Source organism: Corvus cornix, chromosome 1A (genome assembly GCF_000738735.6).
Source record: "Corvus cornix cornix isolate S_Up_H32 chromosome 1A, ASM73873v5, whole genome shotgun sequence".
Lineage (NCBI taxonomy): Eukaryota > Metazoa > Chordata > Aves > Passeriformes > Corvidae > Corvus > Corvus cornix.
In genome coordinates this window covers 55245229-55260980 of record NC_047057.1, presented here as the reverse complement: position 1 = coordinate 55260980, position 15752 = coordinate 55245229, and the positions used below count along the sequence as shown (strand labels likewise).

Sequence of the window (15752 nt, the reverse complement as noted above, 5' to 3'; positions counted from 1 at the left end):
AGATGGCCTAGAAACTTTGTGTCATGGTGAATGCTTAGCCTTTAAGAAATATTTTCCGCTATTGAAATCAACGCTGTTGTCAGGCTCTAAAAATACATATTTCTATTTTTTTCCTCTTGTATGAATGCTTTTACTGTTTTTTGTGGTCAATTTTATATACTGATCTTTGTAGGACCATAAATAGTGTTCTTACAAATTATAAACTTCAAATTTTTGCTTTAAATGTTCATAACTTTGTTTTCCTTTAGCAGCAGAATATATATGTAAGCTTAAAAAAAAAAAATCACCATATGTAATTCTCTTATACTGTGTTCGAATTACTTCTCCTTCATTATCGGTATTTGCCAAGGGCATTTTTGTTTCCGGGACTGGAGTTATTTACTTGTTTCATTCATATATGGCAGGTCCAGTTGTGTCCTCATGTCTGGCGAGTTCAGCTGACTTCCTTAAGGCCTGCCTAGCTGTGAAGGTGCAACCTGGCCTGGAGTATGGGCAGTTTACTGGGTACTGTGGGGGGCAGAGTTGCACACAGAACCTCCTGCTATGCAGCCCCAAGGAAAATACAGTTAATCTCCTCACCAGGTCCTGAAAGCTGACAGCCTAAGAAACCAAAGGGCAATTGCTGGGAGAGCTGTCCTATAGGATAGGTGTGTGATGATGTTCGTATCTGTCTGTAGACAGGGATGCGAAATAGTAGGCTTTTCCATGCAAGTGAACAGAAATCTGAGTGCAATCAGTGATTAACTGTCTGGTTCCTGTAGTAGGGAACTGTAGGGAGTCCATGTGTGTGGCCATGTCTACATTAACAAGTAGTATGCTGCTGTAGGCACAGGTTCATCACCCAGCACAGCTGGTAGTGGGTACACACTCTATGCACCTCAGGAGTTTATTCTGGGGTAGTTACAGTCTGGCTCTATGAGTACCAAATTTCCCTTAGCCATTGGTCTGGTCTAGTTCCAGTTAAAGGAGCCCTTGCTGTACACTTGGAAACTGCTGTGTGAGCCAGTGCAAGAGCTTCAAATGTGGGTGTGCTTCCGATCCAAGCTAGAGAACTTAATGGACCCTGGCTTGTATCTGGCCTGACTGAGCTGCCACTCACTATTGGTAATGTTTCAATAATAATCAAATTCAAGTGCTTAATTCTTGACTCTTTTGGCTCTCTTTCAATATTTTGCTAATAATTTCAGCTTTTGCACTGTCTAGGAGAGGTTATGAAGCTAGGGACACTTGTGGCAGAGAAGTCAATGTAGAGAATTGACACTCAAATTAATTTCTGCATGTCACCCCTGTACAAAGTCTGTGTGATGCCTCGAATCAAACTGGTGTCCTCATCCCAAACCGTGCCGTCCCATGTCATATATTGATTGGAAGCACCTTTCACATAACTTCCCTGTACTTTGTGAGTTGTCAAGTTTAGCTTTAGATGGTGCATGTATGTCTGCATGGCCAAGGAGAAGAGAGAGAGAAGGATAACGATTTATCTGCAGTCCCTGATAACAGGAAATCCGTAGATCTGATCTGTGCAGCCCCATCCTTCAACAGATTTCCTTTTGTAAACAGGTCATGATTTGGCAGGGGAGTGGGAGGGGGCAATACACTGCTCAAGGAGCCCACCCCAGAATAAGGAAAAGGGTGCAGCAGTTCAGTCCCCTTAGTGACTGTAATTAACTACTTTTAGCCTAGAAAATGAGATCTATGTGAACGGTTTGCAAGTTACGGGAGCAGAAGCTATTTTGGAACTGGGTATATATAGATGCTGTGTTCAGTTGTCATGCAAGAGAGAGGGAGGGAGGGGACACAGAAGCTACAGGCTCACAGTTAGTTATCAAGTCAGTTGCTAAGAAATTTGATTAGGTTATTGCTTGTACTCAGCACATCAGCTTTGCTCTTATCAAGGTGCTTTGCAATTTTCAGAAAGGAAGGGCTCTAGAAGGCCAAAACGGGGGAATGGTAGAGTCAGATTGTTTTGACATGTGGTGGAAGACTGTTTTGAGTTGCAGATATGCAAGTATTAAACACAGTACCCTCTTCAGCCAAATGTATACTCAGGTAATTATAACTACAAAATGCCCTCCACCACGTCCCCCTTCCATCCTCCAACCATTTCAGTTGCCTGATGCAGCATGTTTTATTGCCCTAATCTGTGGTGTGGAGCTGCAGTCTGATTTTACAGCTGCTGCTGTGTATCATCCCAGAGATGATTGTACTTTGATGGTGAACAGAGTGATTTATATACTCATTTACCAAAGTTTATAAAGACATGTGAGAGCTATCTGAGAAAAGGTACTATAAATGACAGGCACAATTCCAGCTTTTTGGCACACCAGTCAGAAAGACAAAGCATGGCAACCTTGTGATAGCCAGTAATGGAGCAAGGTTGGTCCATCTGGACATACAGCAGTATTTTGGTGGCTCTGGGTGTTGTACTTGAGGATACCCCTGCATTTGCTGTGATCTTCATTTGTCTGTCTTGCACAGCAGGTGCACTGGCAGGATGGGAGAGCATAAAGGGGATGGAGAAAGCTGAGACACTGTTGTGTTAGAGATCCCTGCACAGGCGTGGTGCAGACTGCTGCAGTGTGGTGTGGAAATGCAAAGCTAGGTGCTGGAAGTGGTCTAGCCCCAGTGCTGGGAGTTGGGAACCCAGAATAGAGACAGGAGCATGTTGTCCTGCTCTGTTGTGTCCAGCCAAGTTTGTTTCAGAGCTGTCCTGGGAGATCTCATAGCTAATCTTCGCCACAGAGCCTGAATACACTGTGGAGATGGCACTTCCAGGCAAGTGTCCTCAGAAAACAGTGTCTGAGTGAGCCATGGGTTGTCATTTTTTTCTTTTTACCTCCAGGACCATCCTCATCTGCTTGCTAAAGGACTTTTTAGGTCTTTTCTTGACTGATAGCTAAGTGTCAAGGCTTCATGATGTCTCTTTCCCTCAAAGTGAGAAGACCCACCTGGCCTGTTTCACAGCCTGGCAAGCAGGAGAAGCCTCTAGCCTCAGTTATTGTAGAGGGCAGGACACACAGGTTATTGCCCCCTCACCTTTATCTGGGTCTTTAGGGTGTAGGGAAAGGGTGTGCAGAGCTTTTCATCTCCGGGGAAGCAGAGAGACAAAATACTCAGTGGTGCCTACTTGTCCCCACACACTGCATCTTCCCATATTACTTTTGAATCCCTATGTCTGCTCCAACTGCACTGGAAAAGACAAACATAATTCTTCTAACACACAAATAAAAATTCAAATTTTAGAGACTTTGACCTGACCTTCTTCATAAATCCATTGGGAGTGTAGTATGTGCCCTGTGAAGGTCAATCTGCTAAAAATAAGATGCACCTATTTGCTGCAAGCTTGTTGCTGGGTGTGCAGCTTGCTTTGATACCATGAAAGCAAAATAAACAAGATGAAAAGAGAGTTAAATATGAACTAGTGGGGGCAGGACGCCTACCTCTGTGTCTGTATAAAATAATATTACTTTCTGCAGAGGCCGCAGATCTGGGACAGCAGAGCGGGTCAGATCCTCAGATGGGTTAAACTGGTACATGTTTGGTATTGGTAGAGGTATGGTGATATGCATCAGTTGAGAAGCAAGCCTGGTATATACCAGTAAAGGAGGACATGGGGGAAAAAAGGAAAGGTTGCTATTTCAAGACCAGATTATTTTTATAGCGTTTGTGGCTAACCATCCCTAAACTGTTAAGGCTATACAGTTGTGAAAGAGATGTTTTTATCCACATTCACCAAGTGAGAAAGAATGCACCCATGGTCTTCACCTCTCCATTTCAGTCAGAATGATCCCTGTGTAGAGTTTTTAACAAGCCCTTCACAAGACATATTTAGGAATGGTTTTTGCACTTGTGACTGATTATTTTATTGTAAAAGCAAGTTGATTTTTGTTTATTTGTGTGTGTGTGCTTAGCAAAATCATGGCAAGCCTGGAGCACACATTCATTCTGAGCAGATGGACGCTTGCTTCTGAGTGCCGCTGTGTGCTCTGAGCTGCTCTGTGTGTTATGTCCTAAGCCACAGAGCTTAGGGCATGAAAAATTGCATCTTCCGTGCTGGGGATTCCCTTAATGGTGGGGCCTCTCTTTTTTACCTCTATTCCCATTTTAGCATTTAAATGTCTGTCTCCCTTCCCTCTCAAGCCTGAATCACTCAAAATTATAAATTATTTTTTTGTTGTTGTTGTGCTACCGGACTGCATAATTTTGGACAGGAAGAGTAGTGGCACAAAACAGAGTGCAAAAACATAGGTAATCAAGCTAACTTCTCATAAGAAGTTACTTGTTACCCTGAGGTGAAATGTGGTGAGTGGCTGTATGTATGTGCTCCTGATCTATTGCAAAGTAAACACCTCAGGTTAAACCAGTGAAACTAGGTCATTTTCTTGAGGGGGGAAAGCAAGCGTGCTAGGGACAGCTAAGGGGGGGGGAAAGCAAGCATGCTAGGGGCAGCTAAGGAGGGCAGAAGAGGTGTGAGAATGATCTGCTTTGTCTCCATGCAATAAAGAAATCCATACTTGAAGGTGCAGAGCATAGAAAAGCCTGGAGCAAGAACTCCCTGAATTCTAATCTCACCTTCAGGAATAATTTACTGCATATTCTCAGTAACAGACAACCAAGCCTTGCATTAACAAATGGATAGACTTGGTGCTACAAGTTTTGCGATTTTTTAGGTCATATCTATACAAACCTATTGTTACTTAAGGCACCACAGAAAAAGTTGCATTGAAGGGTTAGTGCTACCTACAGAACCGGAGATGTGTTGCTGCACTGATATGTAAGGCTTCAGGTCTGGTGAAGGACAGAGTAGCAGCTCACTACTCCTTGCTGCTGATGCCTAGGAATACTTTCAGGAGCCCTGACAAAGGTGAAGGAGAGCACAGGAGTCAGGAGAAGTAAATAAAAGTGAGTACATGAAAGAGCAGCTATTACCATAAAACATTCATTGGAGACTGCAGGATTAACTGTGTTTTCCATTCCATTTTAAAAAAGCTTTGTACTACTCTTATCACTGCTTGATATGACATTTAGAAACATTAGTGTGAGAGGAATGAAGAGCAGGATAAGACACAGCATGTCTCTACTCCATCCAATTTCCTATCCACACAAAGTACTAATGTAACAATTCAGTGCTGGTGTGACTTACCAACATTTTCACCTCTGTCTAGAGACTGTAAAGAAACTTCAAAGTCCTGCCATACTCTCTCTCTCTCTATTTAAATGGAGACTTGGAGATTTTTCTTTATATTAAAGACATCTTCCTGTTCCTATAAATGCTTGGTTTTGTATAGCTTTAGGGCCTAAGGAATATTTTCAATGTTTAATTGAAAATGTTGATCAGACTGTTTCATCTGTATTCTTTCTTGTCAAAAATATTGAATGATGCTACTCCAAAGTCATTGCAATCTGTAGCTTTGTTAATGAAAAGATACTGTTTTTAACTGCTGTGTGTAGTGAGTTGTGAATGGCCCAGGTTGAGCTGGACTGATGCATAAACTATTTATAGCTGATGATTTTGGTGCTGTAATCCATCACATATACTGGGTGTGGCAGTTGCTCATCTGGGGTAATTGTCATCGTTGACTTGAATGGAACTGTACTAAACTTTACACTGGCTTATGATTCTGCTCTTCACACTGAAAAGCTCCTTCAATAACACCTCTGCAGTCTAATGGAGATGGCTTATTGAAAAGAGATTTTGCCATTTCAAAACTTTCCCTTCCCATAAAATTTCTCGAGCAGAAAGAGGTAGGACCATTTTTATGGTGTCTCTGTGCCTGATTGAGTACTTCAGATTTTTAAGCAGTCTATGCAGAGAGTCTCCTTGGTAGCACAGACGGTTTTCTCCAAGCATTAGTGAAAATGAGAGGTGAAAGTCAGAGAGATGTCACTGTCAGGGAATTACTACAACAATTTGCATGAGTTTGGTGCCTTTCATGCAGTATCTCAAGGCACTGTGCTCTCAGAAGCTTGCAACTACAGAGACTAAGCTTCACTAAGGAAATATTGCTGACAGTGAAGGCTTGCGTTTATCAAGGGAGACTGAATTGTAAATAGTGTGCAGAAGAAAGTCTACAGAAGAGAGTCGCTGTTACACATGCATACACATACACACACAAAACATACAGAACCAGGAAGCACAAACAATATTGTGTGTTGTTGCTGTTTATTCTCTTGAAGGAAATGACACTCTTTGATTTCTCTATTTGTTTAAGAAGGTGTTGCAGAGCCTCACATCATTTATGAATGTCAGCTGTCAGCAATCAGGTTTGTTTTAAACAAATAGGGAGATGCTTTTAAACATGTAGAGACTGAGGACTTAGGTGTGTTTCTGCAGTTCTTCATGCAGTTGCTCAGTGTCTGAAATCAGTTATTTTTCTTAGTCTCATGGTTCTGTACATACTGGTCAAAGGTTGCTAAGTTAGGAGAAGACAATAAGCCTTTTCCTGAATTTTTCCTCTGCTGTAAGTATCTAGAATATACTGATTTGAAATGCAGGCTTTGGACTCAAGAGACCCAAAATCACTTCTTTTGGGCAGAGGTTATTTTGGCTTCTAACTTTCTTCTTCCTGACTTTCAGCCACTTAAGCACCTTTGAGACTCAGGGCTTTGGTCTCTTTACCATCTTGAGTCCCTGCTGTGTAAGGAGAGGTATCCTGAGAAAGTCCTGAGTCCAAGCCTGCCAAGTGTTTGCCCACTTTGCCACAAACCTGTTCCTAGGCCCAAATGCTGAGGGGAAGCCCTGAGGGGGAAAATCTTGGGCTCAGTTTTCTCACTGTGCGAGCCATAGCAGGTATCTCTTTGTACAGGTTGCTTTCCGTCCCAGGCACCCTCCCAGCGCCAGCAAGAGAAGTTGTCCTAGAGGCCTGTCTGGAAGATCCCAGTTGCTTGTTCCTGCTTTACTGAAGCTGGGATTTTTAGGCAGCCCCAGTCACCCTTTGGTTGAAGCGTGAGCAGGCAGGGAGAACATGACCAGCCAGGAGCCACATGAGAGCAATTCTTCTTTCTTGCCATGTATTTGTAGTTCTTACACTGTATCTACAGGTTCCTGCTCTCCAAAGGAGATAAAGACTTTCAAAAACAACAAATACTTTCTGGAAAGTCAACTTATTTATGATATGCAAAGAGTTGAGTCAATCAATTGGTAAGTCAGGGTATCTTTTAGGAATGGTTTGGCTTTGCTATTTTGAAAAGTCTACTGTTAGCTTATAGGAACAAATTCCACGTTTTAAACCCCAGTTGCATCTTGACATTGTACTTCTTCCTTGACATTTCCAAGAACCCTATAAAAACCACAATCTGAGTAGGAAAAAAACCTTACTTCTCTCCTAGGAAAATCCTCTTCACTGCTGAGAAGTGGTAGTTCTATGTGTCCTGGAATGAGGTGTTGTTGAGATGATTAATGTACCTTTATTTCAAGGAACTTCTTGTTGTCGTTGACACTGCAGAGTTCATTTACCCCTTTTCACCCAAGTAAAAGAAATAAAAGGAAAAGAGGAAAAAAAACCCTTTTATTTTTCCATTTTTTCAGAAGTATCAGTCTCTTGCCCATGAAGACTAATTTATCTTTTGCTTGCAATGTCACATGTTGCTCAGTGACTCTGCCTTATTGCTATTCTTGAGCAAAACTGATTCTCATGTAATGTATGCTAGACAGATACTCATTTTCACCCCTGAATTTTCCTGGTATTTTGCCATCCTCATAATGATTGACCCACCAGCACTGCTGCAGGGTTCTTGTTAAAGAATAAATTTTTCTAGTGACATGGAACGTTTTATGGTGAAGATGTTAATAATGCAGCACTTTAAATGTGATTAGACAGATTTGTTTAAAGAGGAAGTAAAGGGAAGGATGCATCTTCCATGTCTTTCTATTCCTTGTCCCCATCCTTTCCCCCCCTCTCACTCCAGGCTTTATGGAGAAAAAAAGCCTATTTGCTTTTAATTTAAGGAAAAATATCACTGCTGAGCAAGAAACTGGTTACAGTTTTCTTCAGGATCTGTATCCCAACTGCTCCTGTATATGCAGTTAGCATGCTTCCTCCAGGGACAAAGTAAGCCAAATTAATACCAATATCAATGCCCAATCAATATTTATATTTATATCAGTGTTAACCTTTTAGCTGCAGATAGCTAACATCATTTGGAGGATGGAACATAGCTCCAGGTAGAATTGGTAGATCAAATTTTTGCACTGGGCAGTTGATCCTTGCAAAAGGGAGCAAGGACATAAGCTCAAACCACAGTAAGTATCACCACTGCTCCTCTCCATGACATTGGGGGACATACTCTCACCAGGCTAGCCAGAGGAGTTACATATGGCAGGAAAAGAGGTGAACATGCCATGACTTCTCAGGAATAGAGATGCCTTCTCAGGTGTAAGTGCCTGTTCTTTGAGTGGTAGCCTGTCTAGCCCTCAGCAGTTTTTCAGTGTGAAGTAGGAGTCAAGCCCAGAAAGCTATTATACTAATTTATTTTTTTTCCCATGGGAGTTAGGCACTAAAAGTTTCCATAAGGTATGTGCTGCTGTATCATAAATACCTAGCAAAGAAAGAGAGACCAGCTAGCAATAGGCGCAACCTCAGTGCAAAAAAATCAGAGAAACTAAACCATCTGGCCCTTGAAAGAACTTACAAATGAGAGACGGTGGCCTTGGACATCTGTGTCAGGACCCCCACACTGTGTCTCAGCATTAGCAGCCAATTGTATTCATCAGGCAGGAACTTGTCTCCTGGGAAATAGTAAATACTAAGCTAAACAAAGAAGCATTTTCAAGCTTTATGTTAGTTAGCATTCATTTGGAATGAGATCCCTCTGTGTCCCCAGACTGACAGGCAGATTCTTCAGAGCATGAAGGTGTTGGCCCAGCCCTGGCATCCTCGTCTGCTGCAGGAATCTCCACTGAGCTGTGTACTTCAGAGAGGCTTTCAAGACCAAGGGATAAAATCTTGCTTTAATAGCATTTTGCCTTGTGAGGACAATAGTGACTCTTGAGACTGTAAAAACAAGAGCCACTTTCATGATAAGGGCTTTCCATGGAACCTCCTACAAGGGCCTGTAGTGACAGGACAAGGGCAAATGGCTTTGAACTGAAAGAGGGTAGGTTTAGGTTCGATTATTTACTATGAGGGTGGTGAGGCACTGGAACAAGGTGCTCGGAGGAGCTGTGGATGCCCCATCCCTGAAAGTGTTCAAGACCACGTGGGATGGAGTTCTGAGCAGCCTGGTCTAGTGGAAGATATCCATGCTGATGGCAGAGGGGTTGGAATGAGATCGTCTTTATGGTCCTTTCCAAGCCAAACCATTCTATGCTTCTGTGGGCAGAGGAAGAGAAGGACAAGTATTGGGGAACAGTTGATAAAACAAGTCCTGTTTGCGCACCTGTGGCTGCATGAGAGAGAGAAGGAGGGAGAGAATAAATGATGACTGATTTTCATCTGAAAGTTTCACACAGACTCCTGAATTGCACATATTATATGCATAAGGTGCAAAAGTTGAGCTGAGGAGAACACATGCCTAATTTATTAAGAAACAGCAAATCCCCAGCAGCAACCAAGAAGAAATTAAAATTGTTTTCATCAAATTCATAGCTTAAAAATGATCTTAGCTTATATGAATGTAAGGTCAAAATGGAATTTTTCCTCCAGGTATCTACCTAAATTAGGAAGCATTAATAGGAAGTAACCAGTCCATTTGTTTGTCGGTAAGCATTCAAAGTGAAGGCTGAATGAGCTGGTGCCAGAAGGAATGGAAACTAGTTTGCATTTCATGATTATGTAAAGCAGTTTTTTGGTAGAATGAACTTATTGTGACCTCCCCTCCCTTTTTTTTTTCCTTCTTTACCACTCTGGCAGAACATATGTATGTAAATACTTTCCATTTCTAACAATATGTTTGTGCTACTTTTAATCAGTGTGAGATGTCTTTTCTATTGTTTGCTCTGCTTCATCTTACGCTTCTCTTTTAATATGGAAACAAAGAAAAGGTGGTGTTTCTGGGTGTGCCCTTGCTCTAGAAATGTGATCTTCCAGTGATACAAGTGAACATTTCCTTACTTAACCAGATAGAAAGACTGGAGCAAAGGGAGTAGTCAGGAAAACCCAAAGAATCATAGGAAACACGTCCTGTCTGAGGACTGTTCCATTTCAAATCAGTTAATATATTTTACTGTCTCAGAGAACAATTTTTCACTAATATTTGTTGAATTGGTCAGGTTGGAAGGGACCACAGGTGAGCCTCTGGTCCAGACTCCCTGCTCAAGCAGGGCCATCCTAGAGCACAAAGCACAGGATTGTGTCCAGATGGTTTTCGAATTATCTGCAGTGAGGGAGACTCCACACCCTCTCTGTGCAATCTATTCCGGTGCCTGGTCACCCGCACAGTAAAGAAGTTCTTCCTCAAATTCAGGTGGAACTTCCTGTGCTTCAGTTTCTGCCCATTGCCTTTGTTTTCCTTTTGTTATTGATGTATTTCAAAAACCCTTCCTTGTTGCCCTTGACATTCTTGGCCAGATTTAATTCTGGCCCCCAGATGGGCCTTGGCCTTCCTCGTCTCATTTCTACTTACTCTGATATCCTCTTTATATTAATTCTAAGTGGTCTGACCCTGCATGCATCTCCTGTGTATTTTCTGCTTATGCTTGAGTAATGAAAGGAGTTCTTTATTCATCCATGCAGATCTCTTTCCCCCTTTGCCCAATTTCTTGTTCATTCTTGAGCCTGGAGGAAGTGATCCTTGAATATCACCCAACTCTCTTAACCCCTCTTCTCTGTGGGACCTGTTCCCAAAGGATTTTTCCAAGAAGATCCCTGAAGAGGCTGAAGTTAGCTCTCCTGAAGTCCATGGTTGTAATCTTACTTATTACCAACTAATTTGATGTTTGGCTTTCATAAGACAGGTTATGGGACTTTTCCAAAATCAAATCCTTTAAAGCAACAAAATCTACCTGTACCTCAGTGTAACTGGTCATATTTGCTTTGGTCAGTGTCCCACAGGGGCGTTTCTATGCAAGCAGTCTGGCCAGAAGTGGAATTTCACCACTGCAGTAGCCACTGGGATAGGCATGTGGGGCCTCGATCAGGGGAGGCTTAGAACTGTTTTACACCAGAAATGCCAGTTGCTAGTACAGACTGGAATGTTGGGCTTTTAACCAACACTGACTGGATAAAGAGATGCTTGCATGAAGGTTCATTTAATAGCAGTCACCCTCCTTAGTCAGGTCTCGGATGTAGTGAGACTGAGAACTCGGTTACTTTCTCAGTCCGAGGAATTACCCTTCCTGGCTGTCACTGAGGCATAGCACATTACGGCATCTTGTGAAAGCAATTCACTCTTTAGCCCTGTTGACTCAGTGTTTTCCACCTGTGTGAAATCTGTGCTTTCAGAATTCAACAAAATATTCATATTATTTTGTATGTAAAACATTTTATATGTAAAACATTTTGCTTTTACACACATCTTAACAAATGGATTTCAGAAAAGTCTCTGTTAATAAGCAGGAGGGAAAAAAAGGTTTGGGTTGGGTTTGTTTGTTTGTTTGCTTGGGGTTTGTTTGTTTGTTTGGGTTTTTTGGTTGTTGGGGTTTTTTTTTGGTTTTTGATGTTTTACATACCATCAGCTTTAAAGATGGAATACAATAAGATGATTTTGATCTTCTGGTTCAACAGAGATTTTGAATAAACTTTAATATCTTTTTCAATACTCCTAGCTACACTTTAAATTTACAGGAGAAAATTGAGAAGTGAAAAAGTTCTGAACATGGGGCTATTATTCACAACCCCTTACGGCTGTTGATCTAAATGAAGGAAAAAGGAAGAAACAAGATGTCAGAAAGTCATTGCATTGTGAACTGGAACAAAACACATTTAAAAGCTCTTGCTTTTTGGAACTTGTTTCATCAAGTTCACATGCACTCATGATACAATGGGAAGACGATTTTGTGCAGTCACGAATTTAGATTTAATAGCCTGATAAGTAGAGAACTTTACAGATAATTTCAAGGTGTTAATCTAACCTTGCTGTGCTTTTAATCTTTAGGCACAGCCAAATTCTAGAGAGTGAAAAAAACAAAAGCTGACTGTTTTAATATCATAGAGTAGTCACGGAGAAAAATTTCTTCCATCAGAGCAGCTTTTAAATAAATTATTACCTTTTTTTTCCCCTTTGGTGGGGAAAAATAAATGTAAGATGAATTTAAACAGAAGTGAATTTACTGAATGTCCTGCATCTTTCTCTCTTGTTAATTAGTAACAGTCAAACGCTCTTGTTCTACAGACAGTGACTACAAAGAAAAGGATAAAGAACTTGGGAAAGATTCTAGAGCTGAAATAATTAGGCAATTTATCATTCAGGGTAATTGGACTTGTACAAAGCAGCATTATTTACCATGGGTTTCCATTTCTTCTAACTGGTTGTGAAAAATACAGCTACATTGATTGGGAAATGTTCTTAGTGCTTTCTTTTTCCAATATGCATTGTGCCAGGGACGTTCAGTTCAAAGTGTGGTGTTCCTCCCAGTGATTTCTTTTCCCTCAGCGATCTTCAGAAGCAGCCTTCAGCTTCTAAAACCTCAAACCAAAATTAGATTAAAGTGCCCAATATGGGGTCAGAAATGGGAGGGAAAGAGAGAGGGGTTTCCACCGGGGGATTTTCACTTAACAAATGAAAGCCTTTGCTTTGTTTCAAAGAAAAAAATTGCAAAGTGGAGGCACATCTTAATCACATCGGTAGCCAGCTGAGATGTTTATGCTAATTTCCAAAGGTATGTAAGTATAGGAATCAGGGGGTCCAAAACTCCTGCCTCTCTAATGTGAAAAACACGGGCATTTAAGCACCACCGGCAGATAGCTCTGATGTTGTTTCAGCGTCAGGGAAGACGGGGGAGTAGTCACAAGGGGTTACTTGAATTTCACTGTACAATTTGCAGGCTGTATGAATACCCCTTCACCCAAAGGGGTGCGTTTTTCCACTGTTTTTCTAAGGAGGAGAGCCCAGCTACTCTTTTGCAGTTTGTTGAGTTACTGCACTCTCCCAGCTTTGTGCTGTTCCCTTCCACTCTAGAAAAGTACATCTTCAGAACCGGCTCTGCTTGTGATGGATGTTCCAGAAATGTTCAAACTCCTTGGATTTCACCACCAAAGACACTGAATGTGTTGACCCCACAGCTGGCTTTCTGTCAGACCCCTGGGGTGGTCCAGGGTATCACATCCTGCTCCAGCATATTTTGCTTTGAGCTGTGGGTACTTTGTGGTGGTGGCATCCTAGTGTTCAGATACATGTCACCATGTATCTGGTGGTGGGCAAGGAATTCAAGCTGTGGGAGAAGTTATTATTTAGAAGTGATCTTGCTCAACCTGCTTGGTAGAAACCAGCCAGTGGAGATCCTTGCTGGGAGGAGCATTCACTAGGGAAATAAGATGATGTTTAAAAGCATTTTACTCCCTGCCTGTGATAAATTCACAAATATGCACTGCCAGGCTGTCTTAGGTGGGTGCTGAAAACATGCTTTAAGTTGCAGAGCTTGACATGAGTTGCATGGGTGTCTTCAGATAGTGTCACAGGTTGTGGGTTTTTTTCCCCAAATGGCTTGTTATTTTAAAACTTTTGTGTGTGTTTGATACCTTCTGTAATAAGAAAGTCATGACTACCAGCAATTTTCTATGAAGACATGAGGAGCAAGAAGTAGTTACTGAAAATACTGCCTGTTGCCTGAGCAAGCTCAAAGTGAGACAAAATGCACAATCTGTGTGCAAACTAGGAGTGCTTGATCCCTTGCCAAAGGAGTGTTTGAACTCCCATACTGAGAGGCGCACCTCTGTGGATGTGGCCACGTTGTCAGCTGAGAAAGATGCCAACATTTGTCACATTTTGTGCCATGTCGTAATTTGCTGGCTGTTCACACTGCTCACCTGTGGTGAGCTGAGCTGCTGGCTGAAATTTCAGGGCCTTTGGGTTGTTTGGCTTAGAGCCAAATATCTTTGATGTGACTCTACTTGTTTACAAGGACTGTGCACACTCTCCTTGTGCCCATCCCAGCAGGAGTTGAGCAGCAGGATGTGGCTCCTGTGCTCACAGCTCCATGGAGCAGCATGGACCGTGGCAGTCCCTTGCCAAGCCGTGTTTGCTGTACTGAGACGGCGCCTGGTGCTTCTTATCTCCTTTGTTTTCCTTTTCTGATTGTTTCCCTTCTTCCCTGAGCACACGGCTCTGTGCAGAGCGCTACCTTGACAAACCACTCTGCCCACAGGTGCTGTGCAGAAAACCTTGCTGGGCGTTTTGCGTGGCAGCAGTCGCCAGCGACTTTGCACAGGGGCTGTAAGCCTCCTGACTTGTCCCTCTGGATAAATATCACAATCAGATAAGCTCCATTACAGAATCAAGTGGCTGCTTTACCTACAGGTTTCAACAATGCTTAACCTGAACAGTCACTGTCACACAACTGAATTTTTTTTTCTTTAGGTTTGGTAGCCTGGTGCCACTTGAGCACAGCAGACTTCTGACAGTGGGAGCAAAGATACCATATCTTCTCTAAATAGTTTAGGTTATTTTAGCACTTTTCATTTGATAACATCCAAACGATACATAAATACTAACCTCCAAAAGTACCTACAAGCCTGTAATATTAATGGTCCTGTTTCTTCAGGAGGCACAGAGAATTTAAAAGTTTTGGCATGGGAAATAGAGAACTCATGGAGCAGTATTTGCATGATCTGGTTAACTTAGGTTACACAAAAAATCCTTTACAAGATCATTTGGTGTTTCCCCCATGGGTTTAAGTGAAAATACAGTGATTTTCATCAGAGATCCGAAATGCAAAAGTCAACGGATCTACTGGTGTGCACAAATTGAAGTATGTACATGCATCACCCTATGCAAGGACAGAACTGCAAACTGCTTTCCAAGAATGTTTTGAGTAGTCCCTGGAAAGCACATTCTTCTTCACTCTGCAGCGGGGGAAAAAGAGTTATTGTCTATGAATTAATTAAATGATACATTTTAAGTTTAGGAATTTGTTATTGTGCAGTCTAATCTTGTGTATAACCAAGGGCACAGGACTTCTTTGTGTTAATTAATTAGTGTATCTGTTTAAGAAAAAAAACAAACAAAAAACCCCAAACCCTCCCAGTTGTTTTAATTAGATGGCACAAAATATCTTTCCTGACTTGAAAATGAGGGATCCCAAGAACAACAAGCAAAACAAAATGCTTTAGTAATCTTTTTAATTGTTCTTGTTCAATTGTTGCACGTTTTGGTGTTCTAGAAATGTTGGGCAGAACTGCGTTTAACATACTGTTTTCATAAGACACTGAAGGTTTTTACCTTTTGCACTAATTAAACATATAAATCCTATAAACTGTATCCAGGGTAACTGCAAACCCAGATTCCCAGCTTACATTTATGCCCTCTTTGCTGTTCCTGTAGTGGGAACGGACCATGAAGGTGTGTGTACATCAGCCTCACCCTTCATCTGCAGCAGGATCATCATCTCCTCATTTCTGCTGTTATGTTAAAAAACAAGGGCTTGCAACTGTGGCAAGGCCTGTTTCTGCTGCCCTGGTAGCACCTTAGTGAAACTGAGATCAGGCTCTAAAGACACATCCCTTTGTTCTCACAATCCAGTTATTTAAAGGAAAGGAGCAATACTCATCATGCTGGCAAGGAGCACAAAGCAAAACCAGTTATTCAAAAACTGAGAAAGAAAAAAAAAAACATAACACACTCCATTAAGTTTTTCTCCTGTATTAATGGGAAGAGCA

The 15752-nt window shown here is 41.7% G+C and overlaps 1 protein-coding gene across 7 annotated transcripts in view; it reads left to right on the top strand.

The window, feature by feature from the left end:
- The window catches only part of TBXAS1 (thromboxane A synthase 1), a 262387-nt gene that overhangs the window by 195926 nt on the left and 50709 nt on the right, over nt 1-15752 (top strand). The window lies entirely within an intron of this gene.